The following is an 11,150-nucleotide window of genomic DNA, read 5'->3' as shown; positions in this document are numbered from 1 at the left end:
TTTCTTTTCCCAAACCTAAACTAATATATGAAATATATTAAATATTTAAATAAGTACTTGGGTTAATTATTTACTTAGTTACGCCCGAGATAAGGGTGGTCTTGATCGTAACTTTATACGTATTTTATTGCTTTGTGTTTGCTTAAGAGGTACCGACCATGCCATGGGTGGACGCAATCGTTACTTTAAACTTATACACGCTTATTATTATTATATATTTTTTAAATGTTCCTTCCATACCTCGATTGTGATAAGGGTGGTCGCAACCGTGGCCAAAAGTAAACGGTACTTAATTATTCTTCCCTTTCATACCTCGATTGTGATAAGGTTGGTCTCAATCGTGGCCAAAAGTTAAGAATTCAACTAATTGATTAATTAATATGAAATATAAAATTAAAATTGTAACTTGGGAAAAAGAAAGATAGCACATTCATCCTATATTGACTTGAAATTCAACATGTATTATGGCTAAAGTTTCCTTAAAAACTTCAATTGGTGTTAATGTAAGACGAAATCAAACCGAGCTAAAATTGTTAGTTCAATTTAATGCCTATAAACCTAATTGAAAACTTAAAATAAGATTTATTGTATCATGATTTGCATGATATAAAATAGAGATTGAAAATAAAGAATTTATTACTTAAATACATTCACTCGAGACAATTTTACTTAAAATCGTATCGGAGATTTGTGAAAAAAAAAATTGAAAAATATTACCCGTATAGAAATATTATTTCTAACGATAATGATAACCTAAACAAATAATCATATTAACTTATGGTTAATTTATGAACATATGAAAAATAAAATGTGTTGCATTTGTATAAGATTATTCGTTGCATTTATTCATTTTGCAAAATAATATTTTCGTAGCATTTATTCGTATATGTGGAAATGATATATGTATATCTCCTCCCACACTTAAATTGGACCATGTCCTCATTGGTGCAAAAATGGAGAAAACATAAAAAATAAATACGAAATATATGGCATACGAAACTAAGATTGAAATTGTAGGAAATAGAACATTCAACATGAAATTAAAAATAGAAAATGTACCAAACATATGAAAATGAAAATTGTACCAAATATAACAAGATAAAAAGAAAATAAAGAAAACAACCTAAGCTTGAGGCGGGGAATCCGGAGGTGTAGGTGACGTCTCCACATTGCGGCGTCGGAAAAAGGAAAGCATCCGATGCCGAGTCGATCGATGTTCACGCCTCAAAAGGTTGAGGTTGTCATTCATCACCATATTGTTTTCAACCAAATCATTAATTCTTAAATTCATTTGACGATTGTTGGAATTGATTTGGTTCAAAATTCTCCGCAAATCTATCGGATCATCCTCCGCTTGAGGTGCTTGGGGTTGTGCTTGAGCCGGTGGTTCATCCTCCTCGCCTTCCTCCTCTCCACCGCCTTCGGTACCTACAAATTGATAACTTGAAGTGCCACCACCCATAGTGCCACGAAGATGGGCAATACGGGTAGCATAGGAAATAAAGACGGGAGGTCCTTGTGGAAGCAATAAATGAGCTCGCTCAAGAGCCGAGATGTCCAAAAGCGGAATAAACCCATGGTAGGTTGACATGTCATATTCGGCCAATTCACCCCGTGCTCCCAACACAATTGCGGTGATAAAATTACAAAGAGGGATTTGAATGGTACTAGCCCTCGAAGCACGGAACAAATTATCAAACAAAATACCAATGCTATCAATCCGCAAGCCTTTAAGCAAACTATCCAAAACATACAAATCCCGAACCTGAATCTTGGAACTCTCAACACGACCAAACAAGGAGAAACTCAAATACTTATGAAAGAAGAACACACAATTGTCCTTAATCAACTTGCTTGAAGTGTTTTTTGAATTAAAATAATCTTGATCCGAGAGAGTTTGCCAAACAGCATCATTATCACAATCCCTAGGCTTATCATAAAAATCAGAAGTAGGGAAACCAAACATATTTCCCATTGCTTCATAATCAATGGTGTAAGTAGTACCCGCATTCCTAAAAGAGATTGAAGTTTTCTTCTTGTGCATGGTCAAAGTGACCAAAAATTCCACTACATATTCATTAATACGCGGGAAACGCATATTAACGAATTCTTGCCAACCCAAAGTTTCAATAAAGGCATCAATTCGAGTAGAGAAATTTAATGCTCTTACCGAATGGGAGTCTAGGAAGAGCATCTCCACAAATTGGCGATCAGATTGTGAAAAATGTTTGAAACGAGCGGCTTCCTCCTCCGAATAGATATCGAAATAAGCTCCGCATTGAACCCGAAGGCGATTAGCTTCCGTAACAGCGGACTTGTTGCCAACACGCTTAGTCCTAACCATGGTGATGGTGGTGAGGGTTTTTAGGGTTTGAGAAGAAGAAGAAGAAGAAAAAGGAATTGAGAGAAAGAGGAAAGCTTGAAGATGAGTTTGGGGGTTTTGAATTGGAAGTGATTGAAAATAGAAAAGAGGATAGAATTTGGAGTGAATAAACTGGGAAGAGGAAAAAGTAGATTTTTGGGAAAGAGTTTAGAGTAAGGGATTGGGTAAAAATAGAGGTGATGTGAGGTTTGTGTAAGAGGTAGGTTTATATAGGGTTGTATAGGTAGGTGTATAGGTAGAATAGGAATAGGAATAGGCAAAATTTGGTGTCAAAATCGGATTGAAATGGGCATATAATACGCGTGTCACGACCGCGAATGGCAAAGCCGCGGCTGCGGCACGCGATCTTCAGGCAATTTTTGTCCTGAAAATTGGCCGAACTTGCTGCTCATACCGAGAATTTATCAATTCTCGGTAGAGAATTGGTCAAAATGGCCAATTTGGGTGGCTAATGACTTGGTTTGTGCATTTTTGTTGGTGGAATGGTTCCTGAACTTAATATTAAGTGTTCCTGCACTTAAAACTTAAATAAATGACATTAATTGAAAGGAAAACCAAAGGTTTAACCTTAATAAATTGAATTAAAGTGTAATAAATTGGTTATGAAGAATTAATGAAACGTAAATATGCATTTATGCATATAAGTTAAGAGAACCATATTAAATTCATAATAAGTGCATGTTAATACATATTTAATACATGAATTGAAATGATTAAATGAAAACTTAATTCATTCAAAATAAATTGAGTTACAAATAGAATTAAATGTGGATATACGTGTGGAAAAATAGAAAACCATATTAGTTCATGTGAATCCTTTTTATCTTAATTTGAGTAAGAATAATTAGAATCGACCCATAGGAAATATGCTAAGTATAGATAATGGATCAAATGGATAAGTCTAATAAAATTAAGAATTGAACTAAATAAGATCTTTATTATATTAACATATGTACAAATAATGAAAACAAACCAATAATTAAGACAAAACAAAATATATACAAAAATAAAATGAAAAACATAAACTATTCTACATATTCATCCCTATCAAACGGGATATTTCTAGCCTTAATACGATCAATTTGAAACTGCACGAAAGTTTCACGTTCCGGTGCAGATAGAAAGTGAGGCCCTGCTCGAAAGACACATTTCACAAGTCCTTCGTGCTCGAGAAATTCATAGTCAATTGTCAGGAAGAATTCATCATCACTCCAGGGAATATCAATGGTACCCTTTGTACCAAGACTTATTCCACAGATTATATTGCCGAACCCAATCTTCTTACCCTTGGATCGAGAAGCGGCGACAAGACCCTCCATCAGAATTTTGGAAGAATCCACTGCATTTCCCTGGAATATATCTCCAAGGACATAAAGATCTGTGTCACGGACCACACTACTGAATGTGCGCCCGAATAAACTGTGACACAGGAATTTGTGCAGATACAGCATGGAGTTGGAGCGAAAAGAGTGATTATAGGCGAGTTTTGTATTGAATCGCCAGAATCCAGTGAGCATTCTCCAAACATGCGTCGATGTCATGTCTCTTCCCGGATGACGTTTGATTGTATCCCTCGGGGGAAAACCAAACCAAGCATGCAACTCGGGATAGCCGAAAGTGAAGATTTCACCTTCTCGACGAAAACTGAGACGTACTCGTCGTTTATTAGTGAAACGCACGGTACAAAAGAATTCGAGTATCCAGTCGCCTATTATTGGAAATCGCATTTGGGCGAATTTTGTCCACCCTAAGCGCTCCATATAGCGGCTCATGTCATCACTAATTCCAAGTTGGTTGTTAAGGAATTCATCCATGTACAACATTCCGGTGAAGAATTTGTAACGGAGATTCCAATAACGCCTACCTTCATCGTGATTGAAGATAGGAAAAGGCGCCCCATATCGCTTGGATAAGTCTGGGCGTTTGTTGATTGAGGCAGCATTGTGCCTAGATGGTTTGTATTTGGTAGGCATGGTGCAAAGTTTGTGTTGCTTTAGCAAAGAGCGGTGTTTGCGAAGAAAATCAGAGTTCTGACAAAAATAAAAAGAATTGTAACAGAACTTGAATCCTCTAGGATTAATTTATAAGAGTCGAAGATGAAAAGAGGTGTTCTTTTAATTATGAAAAGGTATAAAATTACACCTTTCGGGAATGAAGAAACTTAATGTTTCATTTGCCAAGAGGTTCGTCGAAAGGTTAGAGTGTTTCAGACCTGATAGTGCAGGAAACGTGCGTGTCACGACCGAGAATGGCAAAGCCGCGGTCGCGACACGCTGATTTCCTTGCGGAAATCAGGCATCAAAGCTACTTCCCGATTCACGGTAGAGAATTTAAAATTCTCGGTATGAACAAAGAAATCCGAACCTGTTTGGACTATTCTTAAAAAGGGGATTCTCGGCAGGGAATTCTAAATTCTCGGCAGAGAATTGCCTGAAACTTCAAATTCATCTTAATTTCCTAAAAATTAAATCTAAAATCATGAAATAGAAATATTTTATGCATTTAAATCATAACATAAAGTCATCTAATCATAAAAATGGCATTTTGGAAAAATAAAATAAAATTAAACTAAAATAAAATAAAATAAAATAAATGAACAAAAATATAAAAACAATAAAACAAAATAAACTGTGTAAGATAAACTGAGTAATTTATACGTCAGAAAATCTTGTTACGAACGGAATTTTAATTTGTGAAATATTTTCGTAATAGATTTTACATCGATTACCATTAACTTTGAATCGAACTCCGGTAGGACCTTCCAGTTCTAAAGAACCATAATCGAATGTTTTGACGACTAAATATGGTCCTAACCATCTGGACTTAAGTTTTCCTGAAAATAAACGAAGTCGTGAATTAAATAACAGCACTTTATCCCCAACATTAAAGTGTTTAACTTTAATTTTGGCATCGTGCCATTTTTTCACTTTTTCTTTATAAATCTTTGCATTTTCGTAAGATAGATGACGTAACTCATCTAACTCATTCAAATTGAGCAAACGTTTCTTACCTGCTTGTCGTAAGTCAAAGTTAAGTTTTCTAATAGCCCAATAGGCTTTATGTTCTAATTCGACTGGCAAATGACATGCCTTCCCATACACTAAGCGGTACGGAGTCATTCCTATTGGTGTTTTAAATGCAGTACGGTATGCCCATAATGCATTATTGAGTTTAGAAGACCAATCTTTTCTAGAAGATGAAACTGTTTTCTCGAGAATCCATTTGAGTTCTCTATTTGATATCTCCGCCTGACCATTTGACTGAGGATGGTACGGCGTTGATACACGGTGGCGTACTCCATATTTTTTCATAAGCGTTTCAAAACTCTTATTTATAAAATGAGTACCGCCATCACTAACGATAACTCTTGGACAACCAAATCTACAAAATATATCGTCAAGAAAATTAACGACAACTTTAGAATCGTTCGTCGGGGTTGCAATTGCTTCAACCCACTTTGAAACATAATCAACGACAACTAATATGTAAGTTTTACCATTGGAAGGGGGAAAAGGTCCCATGAAATCTATTCCCCACATATCGAAGACTTCAACTTCTAATATGGTTGTGAGGGGCATCTCATCTTTCCTTCCTAGATTTCCTGTTCTTTGGCACTTATCACAACGAGTAATAAATGAACGAACGTCCTTAAACATCGTAGGCCAAAAGAAACCGCTTTCGAATATTCTAGCTGATGTCTTGTTAACTCCATTATGTCCTCCATAAGAGCTAGAATGGCATTCCGATATTATGGATTCGTATTCATTTTCACCAACGCATCTCCTAATTATCCCGTCACCACAAGTTTTGAACAAAAAAGGATCTTCCCAAAAATATTGTTTAATATCGAAGAAAAATTTCTTCTTTTGTTGGAAATCTAATCCTTCCGGAACAATATTGGCTGCAAGATAATTAGCAATATCTGCATACCATGGTGACAAGGCACTTTTTATTTGATAGAGGTGTTCATCAGGGAAATCATCTCGTATACCGATAGTTTCACCTATAGGACCATTTTCATCTTCAAGTCTCGATAGATGATCGGCGACAAGGTTTTCTACTCCCTTTTTGTCTTTGATTTCTATATCAAATTCTTGCAATAATAAAACCCATCTAATTAGACGTGGTTTTGCATCCTTTTTAGCAAATAAATATCTTAATGCTGCATGATCAGTATAAATAATAACTTTTGAACCTAATAAATATGACCTAAACTTGTCACATGCAAAAACTACGGCTAACATTTCTTTTTCTGTTGTGGTGTAGTTTAATTGAGCACCAGACAGTGTGTGACTTGCATAATAAATTACATGAAGTTTCTTATCTTTCCTTTGACCTAGAACACATCCGACAGCTAAATCACTTGCATCACACATAATTTCAAATGGTAAATCTCAATCGGGTTTAGCAATAATAGGTGCACTGACTAAAGCAGTTTTCAATGTTTCGAAAGCTTTAACACATTCTTCATTAAAATCAAAGGTGGAATCTTTCATGAGTAAATTAGTAAGTGGTTTGAAAATTACAGAAAAGTTCTTAATAAATCTTCTGTAAAAACCAGCATGTCCTAAGAATGATCTTACTCCCTTAACAGTAGTTGGAGGGGGTAATTTCTCTATTACTGAGGTTTTTGCTCTATCTACTTCTAATCCTTTTTCAGATATTTTGTGACCTAAAACAATTCCTTCGTCAACCATGAAATGACATTTTTCCCAATTTAATACCAAATTTGTTTCTTCACACCTAGACAAAACTTTATCCAAATTTTCTAGGCATGAATCAAAAGAATCTCCATAAACTGAAAAATCGTCCATAAAAACTTCCATGATATCTTCAATGAAATCATTAAAAATCGCAGTCATACAACGTTGAAATGTTGCAGGTGCGTTACATAGACCAAAGGGCATTCTTCTATATGCAAATGTTCCGTAAGGACATATGAAGGTTGTTTTATCTTGGTCATCCGGGTAAATGTATATTTGAAAGAATCCGGAGTAACCATCTAGAAAACAATAGAAAGCATGACCAGCTATCCTTTCGATCATTTGATCAATGAAAGGAAGAGGAAAATGATCTTTCCTAGTTGCTTTATTTAGATTTCTATAATCTATACAAACTCTCCAACCAGTGGTGGTTCGTGTGGGTATTAATTCACCTTCTTCATTCCTTACAACTGTTATGCCTCCCTTTTTAGGTACACAATGGATTGGACTAACCCATTCACTATCCGAAATAGGATAAATGATTCCATTGTCAAGAAGTTTAGTAATCTCATTTTTTACTACTTCCTTCATGTTCGGATTTAGGCGTCTTTGCCTATCCGCTTTAGGTGGCTTATCTTCTTCTAAGTGAATTCTATGCATTACAATACTTGGATTAATACCTTTTAAGTCAGAAATTTGCCAACCCATGCTTCCTATCCTATTTCTAACAACTTCTTTCAATTTTTCTTCTTGAACTTGTGTTAATTTGTTAGAGATAATTATAGGTAGAGAATCGCCTTCGCCTAAGAAAGCGTACCTCAAATGACTTGGTAATTCCTTAAGTTCTAATTCAGGTGGAACTACAATCGAAGGCGGAACTGGTCCATCTTCTCGAATCAAAGGTTCTGGGTCCTTATCCTCTAGTTCCTCACTCATTATAGGTTCTATTATTTCTTCTTTCTGAACAATGTCATTTACACATTCTTCAATTAAATCAAGTTTCATACAAGCGAAATCTTCCATAGGATATTTCATCGCTTGATTCATATCAAACTCAATCTTATCATCTCCTATTCGTAAAACTACTTTCCCTTCCGACACATCAACTAGAGCACGTCCCGTGTTCATGAACGGTCTACCAAAGATTAGCGGACAATTTACATCATAAGCAAAATCTAAAATAACGAAATCGGTAGAAAAAATAAATTTGTCAACTTTAACTAAAACATCCTCAATTATACCGTATGGTCTTTCAGTGGTTTGATCCGCTAATTGCAAAACCATATTGGTACGTTTAATGTCTTCTTTTAAGCCTAACTTATTAAAAATAGATAATGGCATCAAGTTAATGCTTGCTCCTAAATCACAAAGACAACTTGGGAATTCTATATCTCCCAATTTACACGGAATGGTAAAACATCCGGGATCTTTGAGTTTTGTGGGCAAATTGCTTGACACAATCGAACTGCAATCTTCAGTTAGCGAAATGGATGAAATTCCTTCCCAACTGATTTTCTTTGAAATTAAATCTTTGAGGAATTTACCATAATTGGGAATTTGCGTAATTGCATCCATAAACGTCAAATTAATATGCAAATTTTTAAGTTTGTCTAAAAATGTTAAAAGTTGTTTATCATAGTCCTTGTTGCGGACTTTGTGTGGAAAAGGTGGTTTGGGTACAAAAGTTTTTGTACTAGAGTCAATCGGTGCATCTTTTTGATTTAACATATCTTCTTTGGACTTTGATAAATCAGTTCCAGGTAAAGTCGAATTTCCGGGCATTTCCGGACCTGAATAATTTTTTCCTGAACGAAGAGTGATAGCCTTAACATGCTCTTTCGGATTTTCTTCCGTATGGCTTGGAAGACTTCCCTCTTTGCGGGATGGAATTGATTTAGCGAGTTGTCCAATTTGAATCTCCAAATTATGGATGCTAGATGATTGGTTTTTAATAAGCTGATCGAATTTATTCTCGATCCGTTTAAAACCATCGTCGTGATTACTTATTTTTCCGCTCATAGCATCAATGAATTTGTCGATTTTAGAAGATAAAGTGCTAATCGAATCTCTTGATTGATTTTGATAATTAGTAGTACGATTTTGATTAGCATTAACATTATTATTGTCTCTCCAGTTAAAGTTAGGATGATTTCTCCATCCAGGATTATATGTGTTGGAATAAGGGTTATTATTTTGGTTTGCCCTTGGACAAAATTTACCTGTTCAATTTCACTCATACCTTCGTAATCCACATCCGTTTGGATTGGCTTACCATTTGGATCACACGGTGCCATAAACCTATCAATTTTGTGCGACAAGGCAGAAAATTGGGCTTGCAACATCGCTACTGGATCAAGATTCACTATACCTTTAACTGATGATGTTGTTGAGGATGATGGTTTCACTAATGGTATGTGTCCACGTTCCGAGGGCCACATACTACTGTTGATTGCCATTTCCTCTAAAAGTTTTCTTGCTTGGGCAGATGTTTTCTTCATGAATAACCCTCCAGACATAGCGTCCAATGAACCTCTAGTTGTAGGATTTAGTCCATTATAAAATGTTTGCATTAAAACTTCAGCGGGCAATTGGTGGTGTGGGCATAAACGTTGAAGTTCTTTAAAATTTTCCCAAGACTCATAAAGAGTTTCATTATCATTTTGAGAAAAAGATGTTAACTCTTTAATGACTCTTGCGGTTTTTGCTAAAGAAATTTTTTTTGATAAAAATGCTTGGGCTAATTGCTCCCAAGTCTCAATCGATGCGGCTGGCATAGAAGTTAACCATTCTTTGGCTCGATCCTTCAAAGTAAAAGGAAAAAGGCGAAGTTTGATTGCTTCTGCAGTTACATCAGTAATTTTAAAAGTGTCACAAATTTCTAAGAAATTTGTCAAATGGGTATTAGGATTTTCGTTAGGTAACCCGTAAAACGTTACATTATTTTGCAACATATTAAGCAACGCAGGCTTAATTTCAAAATTATGTACATTAATTTGGGGTCTAACTATACTGTTTGTTACACCGGCCACTCCTGGCCTAGCGTAATCCATAAGTGTGGCCATAACTTCTGGCTCGGTAATTTTAGTTTTTATTGGGGTTTTATTTTTCTTTTTCTTTTCTTTCTTGTTCTTTTTAAGAGTTCTTTCAATTTTTGGGTCAATAGGATCTGATGACGTGCCTGAACTTCGAGAACTGCGCATGAACTTGAAATTTCGCATGAACCGAAACTACGTACAAAACAGAATTTGAAAAATAAATGTGTTAGTAATTGAAAATAAACAAAATATAAAAGTTTAAATAAGTATGAATAAACCTAGATTCGTAATAAAACACGAAAAATTTAAAATTTTGTCAAAAATTTTGGCGTTCCCCGGCAACGGCGCCAAAAACTTGTTGAGCGATTTCCGCAAGTGCACGGTATACGCTTGTAGTAATAAAAGATATCGATCCCACAGGGAACGTTTTTCAACAAAAACTTATTTTGAATCGGTTAAATTTACTTTTAGGTTTGTAATATGGAAAAATCGTTTAATCGGTTTTTGGTTTTGAAATTGCTAGAATAAGAATTAGATTAGAATATGAAGATGTTAGAAAATATCTGATTTAAGAATGAATTTGCAAAACAGGAACGTTTTAGTACTTTAGAAAAGTAAACAAGTATATTCGTTTGCATTAAGCAAAGAAAACAACTTTAAACTTTGTACGAATTATAAAGATGAAATAAATGACGGAACCTCTAATTAATTGGCTTTGAACGCGACAAAACCCTTTCGGGATAGTTGCCCTTAATCAAATTAAAACTCTTTCGAGATAATAATTTGCCTAAGTGTTCAACAAAGTTTCCTTGTAAAGATTTTGAATTAAACTACGTTTTAATGAAAACACCAGCAGTCACTTTAGTGGATTGGTTACCATAAGTGTTGCATAAAAATCTATCGAATAGAACGGACTTTATTAGATGAAATATAAATTGATACAAGTTTACAGAGAACATGGAGCATTGAATTCTTCGACGGCGTGCAAGTGAATGGGTTGTCAATCATTTCCTTGGGTTTCGTTAGAGT

At 35.2% G+C, this 11,150-nt stretch overlaps 1 non-coding gene across 1 annotated transcript; it reads left to right on the top strand.

The window, feature by feature from the left end:
• Nucleotides 1–9,672: 9,672 nt before the first annotated feature.
• LOC136210170 (small nucleolar RNA R71) lies at nucleotides 9,673–9,779 on the top strand. The gene has a single exon (XR_010677880.1). It is a non-coding gene; the product is annotated as a small nucleolar RNA R71 (small nucleolar RNA).
• Nucleotides 9,780–11,150: the final 1,371 nt, after the last annotated feature.

Source organism: Euphorbia lathyris, chromosome 10 (assembly GCF_963576675.1).
Source record: "Euphorbia lathyris chromosome 10, ddEupLath1.1, whole genome shotgun sequence".
Classification (NCBI taxonomy): Eukaryota; Viridiplantae; Streptophyta; class Magnoliopsida; order Malpighiales; family Euphorbiaceae; genus Euphorbia; species Euphorbia lathyris.
This window is presented reverse-complemented; position numbering and strand designations above follow the sequence as displayed.